The sequence below is a fragment of the Calliphora vicina genome, chromosome 3 (genome assembly GCF_958450345.1).
Source record: "Calliphora vicina chromosome 3, idCalVici1.1, whole genome shotgun sequence".
Lineage (NCBI taxonomy): Eukaryota > Metazoa > Arthropoda > Insecta > Diptera > Calliphoridae > Calliphora > Calliphora vicina.
The window spans coordinates 15,687,380-15,698,555 of record NC_088782.1 but is presented as its reverse complement, the minus strand read 5'-3'; the positions used below and the strand labels follow the sequence as shown (position 1 = coordinate 15,698,555).

The 11,176-nt window shown below is 23.1% G+C and overlaps 1 protein-coding gene across 1 annotated transcript in view; it reads left to right on the top strand.

The window, feature by feature from the left end:
* The first annotated feature begins 1,191 nt into the window (after positions 1 to 1,191).
* Positions 1,192 to 11,176, top strand: part of fwd (phosphatidylinositol 4-kinase beta fwd) — a 162,966-nt gene continuing 152,981 nt past the window's right edge. Inside the window, exon 1 of the mRNA XM_065504576.1 lies at positions 1,192 to 2,092. The gene's annotated coding sequence lies outside the window, so the exon portion shown is untranslated. The remainder of the gene's footprint in view (positions 2,093 to 11,176) is intronic.

The window sequence follows — 11,176 nt, the reverse complement described above, 5'->3', positions numbered from 1 at the left end:
TATAGGTCAAAAATAGGTCAAAAATCGAGGTTGTCCCGGTTTTTTGCTCATATCTCTGTTATTTATGGACCGATTTTGCTGATTTTAAATAGCAAACTTCTCGAAAACATGTCTGACAGAATTATTGAAGATTTGGATCCCGAAGATATCTGGGGTCTTCAGAAAATTGATTTCAACAGACAGACAGACGAACATGGCTTAATCGACTCCGCTATCTATAAGGATCCAGAATTTATATACTCTATAGGGTCGGAAATGGAAAATGTAGAAATTACAAACGGAATGACAAACTTATATATATATATATATACCCTTCTCATGAAGGTGAAGGGTATAAAAAAATACATTTAAATATTGTTAAAATTATTTATAATTTATTTAATTATAAAGGGTTAGAAGGCCCGATAGAAATTACGAAAGGGTTAACTGTCAAACGAACTGTCATACTGCGATCACTTTTTAACTCTTGCAATTCATCATGAATAGAGATTAATGCTTGAACAACGCTAAAAAATTATCTAAATTTACTTTGAAAATCAGTCATCGATTTGCGCAATTTATAGATAGATGACTGTTTTATCGCAAAATTGTGTTCAGCGATGAGGCTAATTTTTGGCTTAACGGGTTTGTTACAAACAAAATTGCCGCATATGGAGTTGGACAAATCCATAATAGAATCTAAAGAATTCATTACATTCAGAAAAATGCTCCGTTTGGTGTGGTTTGCACGCTGGTGACATTATAGGACCTTATTTCTTCAAAAATTGGACGTCCAGAATGCGTTTTTCAAGAACAGAATCATTTTCAAATGTTTAACTTCATGTATTGATCTTTTGAAAAAATTTTTTTTATTAAAATTTAATTTTTTGCGTTATTTTTTATATCAAGTATTATTGGGCTTAAAAAAACACCCTTTAGCTATTTATTATTATAAATATTTTTTACCATTATTTACAACACTTTCTGCAGCACTGTACCACAATAAAAACAACAACAAGTAACATTCGTGCGTGTGCACGAACACGAGAACAGTTCTTTTTGTATTTGCTTGTAAACAAAACAATATTAAAACACTTTACAACACTACTCGTTGTTGTACACATGGAAATGAAAACAAAAACAAAGAAACACAAAACAAAAATACCAAAACAGAAAAGAGAAGGAGAAAAAAAAAACAAATACTAGAAAAACGACTCTCCGTTTAGTTACGAACAGGGGAGCAAAACATAATGTCAGAAAAAACTACAAAGTATACTCAAGTAATCGGTGGTTATCGGTTACTGAAAATCTATGGCCAGCAAAATGTGTCTTTGTAGTTTCGTGCGAGTTGTAGTCGAGTGCAGACGTGAAATTCATAGAAGACGGAGTGTTTTTTGTTTATATTTTGTGAAAGAATTTTACTAAACAAAAGAAAAATAAAAAAAGATATTTAAAGAAATCAATCAAATGAAAATATTTAGTTAAATTATTAAAGAAAGTAATTAAATTACTAAAATAAAAAAATGTTTTAAAACAGTAAAGAAACAGCAACTTGAGTTGGAAAAATCTGAAAGAAAAAAGGCGCAGTCTTTGTCGCAAAGATTTTTGATGGCCAATAAAGGAAAATAAATTATTTATAGAAAAAAAAAAACATAAAATTTACTAAATTATATCTATAATAAAACAAGTTTAGTGTTTTGAAAAAAAAAATTTAAAAAGTGTGAAATAAAATAAAAATCAGTTTTCAGTTGTTTTTACTGTGGCCAAGTGAAACCTTAGAAATTTACAAAAGTGGCAAAAATAAAATTATTAAAAAAACAAACAAAAGCCGCTTCCATAATACTAAAAAAAACAAATTTAAATACATATTTTAAAACCAAGTTTACAACATATTAAGCATAAAAATTATTAATGGTAAAGCAAAATGCATATTTCAAATAAACATCATTAACAAAAAATATTTTAAATAAAATAACCAAACAAGTGAAAGTTTTTGTGTAAAAAAACATTAAATTGTTTAAATATCGATGAAAAACTAAACGAAACCTAAAAGGATTACAAGTTTTTAAATCAAGGATTATCAATTTCTAAAAAGTTTTCTTTATAAAAAAAGGTAAGTTTGGAATTTTTGCCATTTTTTCTGATTAAATATGAAATTGACCTTTGTCTCTTTGTTGCAAATTTTTCTGGTTTCTCGTTGTTGTTTTTTGTATGTGATTTTTTTTTGTTGTACGAACGTGTTTTTCTTTTACCTGTTTTAGATTTTTTGTTGTAAAAAAGGGCGCTCCTTTTTTCTTGCCAAATCCTTTTTATGCTTGTCATTCTTTTCCTTGTTGGTGTGATTTTTTTATCAATGTTTTTTTTTCGTCATGTATTTTTTGGTGTTTTTGTAGTTTGTCTTTGTTTTTCTTGTTTTGTTTGCTTTTCTCTAAGTGAGCAGCAGTGCCTTTCAAACTGTAAATTTTTCTCTGGCTCAGTTTGTGTTGTTGTTTTTTTTATTGCTGTTTTTGCGTATTTGGTGAAAATGCAAACAGTGTTGTCCATTACAATTTGTCAAGCGAATGATGGGTGAATAAAATAAAACGTTAAAATAAGGAAAGTTAGGGAAATTGGAAAAGAAAAATGTAATTTTAAGTAATAAAACAAGTAATTAATAAAGAATTAAGTAGTTGGAAATCTGATTTAAGTATAATAGTTAAAAATTTAATAATTTAAGGCAAAAATTATAGAAAAACTAATTTTTTATCAACAAACTATAATAAATAAAGGGTGTCTTTTAAATTTTGATATCAATAAATGGATGTTTGCTGTTGCCGAATGGCAAGTAGCAAGAGTTATCAAAAAATATTTTAAGAAGAGAATACAATTGAATTGTTTATTTCAAAAACCAGTCAAGCAACAAATTATTTATTTTAAATTAATCAATGTAAAATAACCTAAAAATTACTTTTATAAAATTGATATTTTTTCCCATGAAAGTTATGCATTTGTGTAACTGTTTGATAAACATAACATTACATTTATATTTACATATTTGTTCTGAATGCTTTCATACACTCGTCCTACAATGCTTTCAGCTTCCATCGTAGGCCATTGAAAAAAATTCCAATAAAACTTTTCATATCCAAACAAGTAGGCTTTCAAAACTTGTAAATCTTTTATTTTTCTTTTTTTCATTTATGATAAAAATAGATTATGGCCTAGTATTACTTAGACAGAAATTAGTCACACTCTATCACTTGACTTCTTTCTGCACTAAACAAGGATTTTTCGGCTTTATTTCACCATAATAGTGGGAATTATGTAATTTTTTTGCATAAAACGATGCCTTTACCTTTTCAAAATAGTAATAAACCATTAATTTAATTTTTTATTTTTTTGTTACTTGACTGGTTTTTGAACAAAACTTTTAAATTTGAATTATTTGAGGACTTGAGGTTCCTTAATTAATTTGTTATTAAAGAAGAAACACATTCAATTATAGTTAAAGTGAGTTTAACTGTTAAAATAGCATTGTAGGGCTATAAAATATTTAATTTTTGAAAATTTGTCCCAGTAATCAAAATCTTATTTTAAGTCGCTAGTTATTGCAACATTAGTTCTTTTGTATGGATTTTGAACTGTTTTTAATGTTAAACTAAATTTTCTTAAAAATAATGATTTGATTGAAACCCCCATTCCGGTTAATCTCCCTTTGAACACCCTTAATTTCATGCAAAAGTCCATAGAACTTTTATTGGCATATTGCTGACTAAACGGCCCACATTTGGTTTTTTTTTTCTTTATTTTTTATGGGTTTTTGTACAAATTTTTAACGCAGACAGGAAAGGAAAATGCCAATTTAAAACTTGTGTGTTTTTTTTGTATTTAATCAGCAAAATGAAAAAAATTGAACTTTAAAATGTCAAATATCAATAAACCAACAAACAGCAAACAATTAAAACAAAAGATTAAAATTCTGAAAAAAACCTATTTAAATGGAATTAAAATAAAACAATGAAAAATAAAAGCATGAGCTACAAAAATTTAACAATTGTTTATAAAAAAACTGTTAATAACCTTTTTAATTGTGTTTAACTAAATCAATATTTAATATTGAAATAAAATTCCCAAAAAATTATTTTTTTTTACAATTTTTTTGATGGTTCGATAAAAAAATTTCAAACATGAAACAAATTTGTGTTAAAAAAAGAAAAAAAATAGGGTTTATAATGGCTAACACCATATATAAATACACATAGATCGGAAACTGTCCTGGCAAAAGCCTAACTCAGTTGTCAAAATCCTAGGTGGTGAAATGTATTAGTAAAAAAAACTATGTGAAAACAAAAACAACACTGGGTAATTATTTTTAGTAATTTGTTTGTTTGAGTTTTTTTCTAGTTTCCGCTCTATGTGTATTTCTCTATGTTTACAAGCCTCGGTGTGGTCATGTTTGTTTATATTTGAAAATAAATATTTATTTTAAAAATGTTACTTTAACGATAGACAGACCAGACCCCAGACCCTTCAAATATTATGTATTTGTATTAACAAAAATGTTATGAAAAATGATTACAAATTTTTGATAATTTTCTTTGATTTATTTTGAACAAAAAACGAGTTTTAATGGTTAAAGGTTGCATTTTTTGTTCTTTATAGATTGTTTGATAAGACTGTTAAATGTAGTTTAAGGCCCTAAAGATTATTTAATTTTGATACTGTCATTAACTCACGAGAGTTTTATTTTAGGGTTTTTTGTAATCAGTAATTTGTTTTTTTTTTTGATTGTTTGTTTAATTTCAATTATGTTTAGTTTATTAATGTGTTAAATTTAGGATAAATAAAGAGAGAGCTAGAAAACCTCTTTCAAAAGATACGCCACGCCATCTATTGTAAATCCCGCATTTTTAAGTCATATAACCAATAATTATTTCAGATATTTTCTCATAAATATTTTTAATCGAATTCCCTTATAAACATTATTCGAATAATCGTCAGTTTAACTCACCGATTAATCGAATATTTCCCAAAAAATTAGATTTCAACAAAAATTATGACTAATTTTTAATATTTTCAAATAAAAGATATTAATTGCTGATTCGAATAACCGATTATTCGATTGAAAATTGAAATATTTCAGTTTTATTTCCTAAGAAATCATTTATTCAATTATCTTAATTATTATAATTTTTAATCGAATTCATTTTGAAACATTATTCGAATAAATTTTTTTTTTTTTAAAAAAAATTTTTTTTCTATAAAATTTAAATTTTGATTTTAATAATTTCAATTATTAATCGCTGATTCGAATAACCGATTATTCGATTGAAAATTGAAATATTTCAGTTATATTTCTTAAGAAATAAATCATTTATTCAATTAATTATTATAATTTTTAATCGAATTTATTTTTAAAATTATTCGAATAAATTTTTTTTTTTTTAAAAAAAATTTAGTTTTCTATAAAATTTAAGTTTTGATTTTAATAATTTCAAATATAAAAGGTATTATTCGCTAATTCGAATAACCGATTATTCGATTGAAAATTAAAATATTTCAGTTATATTTTCTAAAAAATCATTTATTCAATTATCTTAATTATTATAATTTTTAATCGAATTTATTTTTAAAATTATTCGAATAAAATTTTTTTTTTTTAAAAAAATTTTGTTTTCTATAAAATTTAAGTTTTGATTTTAATAATTTCAATTATTAATCGGTGATTCGAATAACCGATTATTCGATTGAAAATTGAAATATTTCAGTTAAGAAATCATTTATTCAATTATCTTAATTATTATAATTTTTAATCGAATTCATTTTTAAACATTATTCGAATAAAAAATATTTTTTTTTTCAAAAAAATTTTTTATTTACGATTAATCGAATTAAAAAATCGAATAATTATCATATTTGCACTTAATTTCTATTGTATCGAATCGAATTCCTATATAAAAATTAAACGAATAACTAAAATATAATCGTCGATTGAACTCACCGATTAATCGAATAAAAATTAAAAAAAAATATTTTTATTTCCAAACAAAAAAACTTTGTTTTCTACAAAACTTAAGACTAATTTTGAATAACTTTGAATAAACTATATTAATCGCTGATACGAATAACCGATTATTCGGTTGAAAATGAAATCATCTATACTTATCTTAATTATAATATTTAATCGAATTCCCTTATAAACATTATTCGAATAACTAAATTATAATCGTCGCTTCAAATAACCGATTAATCGAATAAAAATAAAAAAATATATTTCTTTTAAAAAAAAAACATTGTTATCAACAAAAATTAAGTCTCGATTTTAATTATTTCAAATAAAATAAATTAACTGCTGATTCGATTAATCTATTATTCGATTGCGAATTGAGATATTTCAGTTATTTTCCTTAAGAAATCATGTATTGAATTATATTTATTATAAATATAATTGGAAAGTAAAACATGAACTGTGATTCAGTTCAGCGATTAGTCGAATAATTACCTTATTTGTAATGAATATTTGCTTCTAATTTGTAATGAATCTTTGCTTCTAATAACATTATTCGAATATTTTAATTGTTTCAGATATTTTCTCATAAATATTTTTAATCGAATTCCCTTATAAACATTATTCGAATAATCATCAATTATACTCTCCGATTAATCGAATAAAATAAAAAAAATATTTTTATTTCCATTAAGAATTTCAAATAAAAGTAATTAATTATTCGGTGATTCGAATAACCGATTATTCGATTGAATATTGAAATACATAATTAATTTTTAGTTTTTTTTTTAATTTTTTCTTTATAAAAATTAACGATATCAAATAATATTTATTCGAATAATAGTTAATTCAACTCACCGATTAATCGAATAAAAATAAAAAAAAATATTTTTATTTCCAAAAAAAATTAGTTTTCTACAACAATTTTGTTTATTTCTTTAGAATTTCAAATAAAATGAATTATTCGCTGTTTCGAATATCCGATTATTCGATTGAAAATTGAAATATTAAATTTTTAGTTTTTTATAAAAATTAACGATATCAAATAATAATTATTCGAATAATCGTCAATTCAACTCAGCGATTAATCGAATAAAAATAAAAAATACTTTTATTTCCAAAAAAATTAGTTTTCTACAACAATTTTGATTATTTCTTTAGAACTTCAAATAAAAGGAATTTTTCGCTGATTCAAATAACCGATTATTCGATTGAAAAACAAAATATTAAATTTTTAGTTTTTTTCATTATTTTTATAAATAATAACGATATTAAATAATAATTATTCGAATAATCGTCAATTCAACTCACCGATTAATCGAATAAAAATAAAAAAAATATTTTTATTTTCAAAAAAAATTAGTTTTCTACAACAATTTTTATTATTTCTTTAGAATTTAAAATATGTAAAAGGAATTATTCGCTGAATCTAATAACCGATTATTCGATTGAAAATCAAAATATTAAATTTTTAGTTTTTTTTTTCATTATTTTTATAAATAATAACGATATTAAATAATAATTATTCGAATAATCGTCTATTCGAATCACCGATTAATCGAATAAAGATAAAAAATATTTTTATTAAAAAAACTTTTTCTACAAAAATTAAGTCGATTTTAATAATTTCAAATAAAATAAATTATTCGCTGATTCGAATAATCGATTATTCGTTTGAAAATTGAAATATTTAATTAATTTTTAGTTTTCTTTATATTTTTTTTATAAAAATTAACAATATCAAATAATAATTATTCGAATAATAGTCAATTCAACTCAGCGATTAATCGAATAAAAATGAAAAAAATATTTTTTAATTTAAAAAAAAAGTTTTCTACAAAAACACTATTTTATGAATTTCAAATACAATGTATTGGCAGATTCGAATAACCGATTATTCGATTGAAATTTAAAATATTTAAATCATTTTTAGTTTTCTTTATATTTTTTTTATAAAAATTAACGATAATCAAATAATAATTATTCGAATAATCGTCAATTCAATACAGCTATTAATCGAATAAAAAAAAAATTTATTTCCAAAAAAAAAATAGTTTTCTCAAATTTTGATTATTTCTTTAGAATTTCAAATAAAAGAAATTATTCGCTGATTCGAATAATCGATTATTCGATTGAAAATTAAAATATTTAATTTTTATTTAAAAAAAACTTTGTTTTCTACAAAAATTAACATTAATTTTTAATAATTTCAAATGAAAGGAATTATTCGCTGATTCGAATAACCGATTATTCGATTAAAAGTTTAAATATTTAATTAATTTTTAGTTTTCTTTATATTTCTTTTATACAAATTAACGATATCAAATAATAATTATTCGAATAATCGTCAATTCAACACAGCGATTAATCGAATAAAAAAAAATATGTTTATTTCCAAAAAAAACTTTGTTTTCTACAAAAATTAATTTTTGATTTTAATAATTTGAAATAAAATTTATTATTCGCTGATTCGAATAACCGATTATTCGATTTAAAATTTAATTAGTTTTTAATTTTTTTTATAAAAATTAATCATAAATAAGTTAATAATTAATACAATACAACAATACTTGCTTCAAACCGATTGAACGATTAAAAACCGAATAATTTATAGATAGAAAAAGTTTGGTAATTCAAATATGTATCTATAAATAAACATTCAAAGCAAAAAATAACTATTTTAAATAACCGATTATTCGAATAACAATTCAACTATAAGTTTATTATATATAAAATTTGATTGTTGTGTTAGTTTATAATCGTTCAGGAGTGTCGTGGGAATGGTTATTCATGTTGCTAGCAATCTTGTAGATTGTATGTAGTTGGATTTCTCTTTGTGTGATCTAGTAATGATCGCTGCATATAACTTAATAACCATATACACTCTTAAGGTTAATATCCCCCAGATATATACGAATTGCAATCAGAAACTTAAAGCTATTAATGTTAGAAGTTTTGTTAAAATCGAGCTATCATTTTAGAATCAGACCTCTAAAGTGATCCCTGACATTTAATACAAAACAAGTTTTTTTCTCAGAGACGTTTTGGCGACATTAGCCCAAATAAATGTTTGGAAATCTTTTGCTAACAATTAAAATAGTTAACAGTGGAACAGAACTTTTAGATCCAATAGAAACCTATATTTTTTTTCATTTTAATGTTATGTTATGCTTTAATCTTGTTTGTTTTTATTATGTTATGAATTCTTGTATTCTATATTTTTTTGTTTATTTTTCTTTTCTAATACATTTGCTACCAATTGTTGTTATTGTTTTTCTTTTTTCATATTGTATAAGCCAAATTATACATTTAGTTATTTTGGATCTTTTATTTTTGATGTCTAGAGTTATGCCAAGAGTTATAGATACAAACGAGAAAGAAAGAGACAGAGCTACAAAAGTATAAACTGAAAAGCTGACAACAACACATGGCGTTCTTGAAAAAGTTCAATGACTGAATGAATATTTGTGTTACAAAAAGTAAAAACCGCTAACGAAAAAAAATAATAATAATATTAGTAAAAAAATACGGTTGACTCGCACTAAAAGATTCGTTATTGTCGTTGTTGTTTTCAAGTATTTTTTGAATTTTTACGAAATCTTTATAACCATGGTAAGAAAAAAACACAGCAGCAGCAACAGCAACAACATTAAACAATTGTTGTTAAACTTAGTAAATAATACTGTTGTGTTGTGTTCAGCAAGAGCTGCATGAAGTGTTCCAAAAATAAAGAATTTCAAAATCATTTTAAAAGCCAAAATAATAAAAATCAATGAATGAATGAATGAACAAACGTTGGCTGTTTGATTGGCAAATTTGGTCAACAGCATAGATTTTGTTACCAAAATGTTAAACAAAAAAAGAAATACGAAAATAAAAACTGAAAGACCTGAATGTATGTATGAATTTGGCCAACAAACATGTTGATTTATTTTTACCTTTGTTTTTTATTTTGGTAAATTAATAGTCATTAATTGTTTATTTGTTTGCACATAGTACATTCAAACATTTATTTTTGGTATTTATAGTTGTTTATGTTTAATTAAAACTAAATCGGCAGAGGTCACATTGACTAGAAATAATTACAAACGCATACCTAGCAAACATACAAAACTGAAACAAATAAAAAACGCATTGCAAAATGTTTGCTTTAGTTATTAACCCTTTGAGAAAAAAGCCTAATAAAACAATCTTTATAGCATATAATTCTTTCGAATAAACGATTAATCGAATAAAAATTCGAATATTTTGCATATAAAAATTAATTATTGGTTGCCTTTATAATCATAATTAGAATAAATTGTTTAGTAATCGTTAATTCTAGACAGCGATTAATCGAATAAATAACCGAATAAATTATCTATTTAAAAAAAATTGACAAATTTAGTTTTTTATAAACCTTAATACATAAAATGCCCGATATGGAAATAAAAACGATCGAATAATCGATTATTCGAATAAAAATTCGATTATTTTTTTTTCTATTTTTCATATAAAAATTAATCATGATTAGAACAAGTTATTCCATAATCGTTGATTCTACTGACCGATTAATCGAAAAATTAATCGAATAATTTTTAAGTTTTTTTTAAAAAAAATGAGAAACTCGGTTTTTTTTAATATTAACGACATAAAATACCTAATTCCTAAAAAAGAACAATTACCAAATACCCACGCTTTCGAATAATCAATTATTAGAATGAAAATTAAAATATTTTTTTATTATTTTATGTAAAATTAAATTATTCTATTCCATAAATATTTATTAGAATAAACAAATAAATAATTGCTTATTTAAGTAACCGATTAATCGAATGAAATACCACTTAATTATCCTGTTTCCTAAAATCTTCATAACTTATTTTTATCCAAAATTTAAGAACAGAAACTACTCAATTTTTAATAAAGAATAATCAACGTTTCAAATAATCGATTATTCGAATGTAATTTCAAATATTTTAATTATTTTCCATATAAAAGTTAATTACATATTGTATTATAATCATAATTGCAATAAGTAAATAAATAATTATTTGAAAAACCGATTAATCGATTTAAAAAGCAAATAAATAATTCATTTATTCGAATGAAAATTATTACATATTACATCATTATAAATAAAATCGGAATACGAACAAACAAATTTCGGGATTTAACAAACCGATTAATCGAATAATTTTTCAAACTTGCTGAAATTATTGAAAATTAACG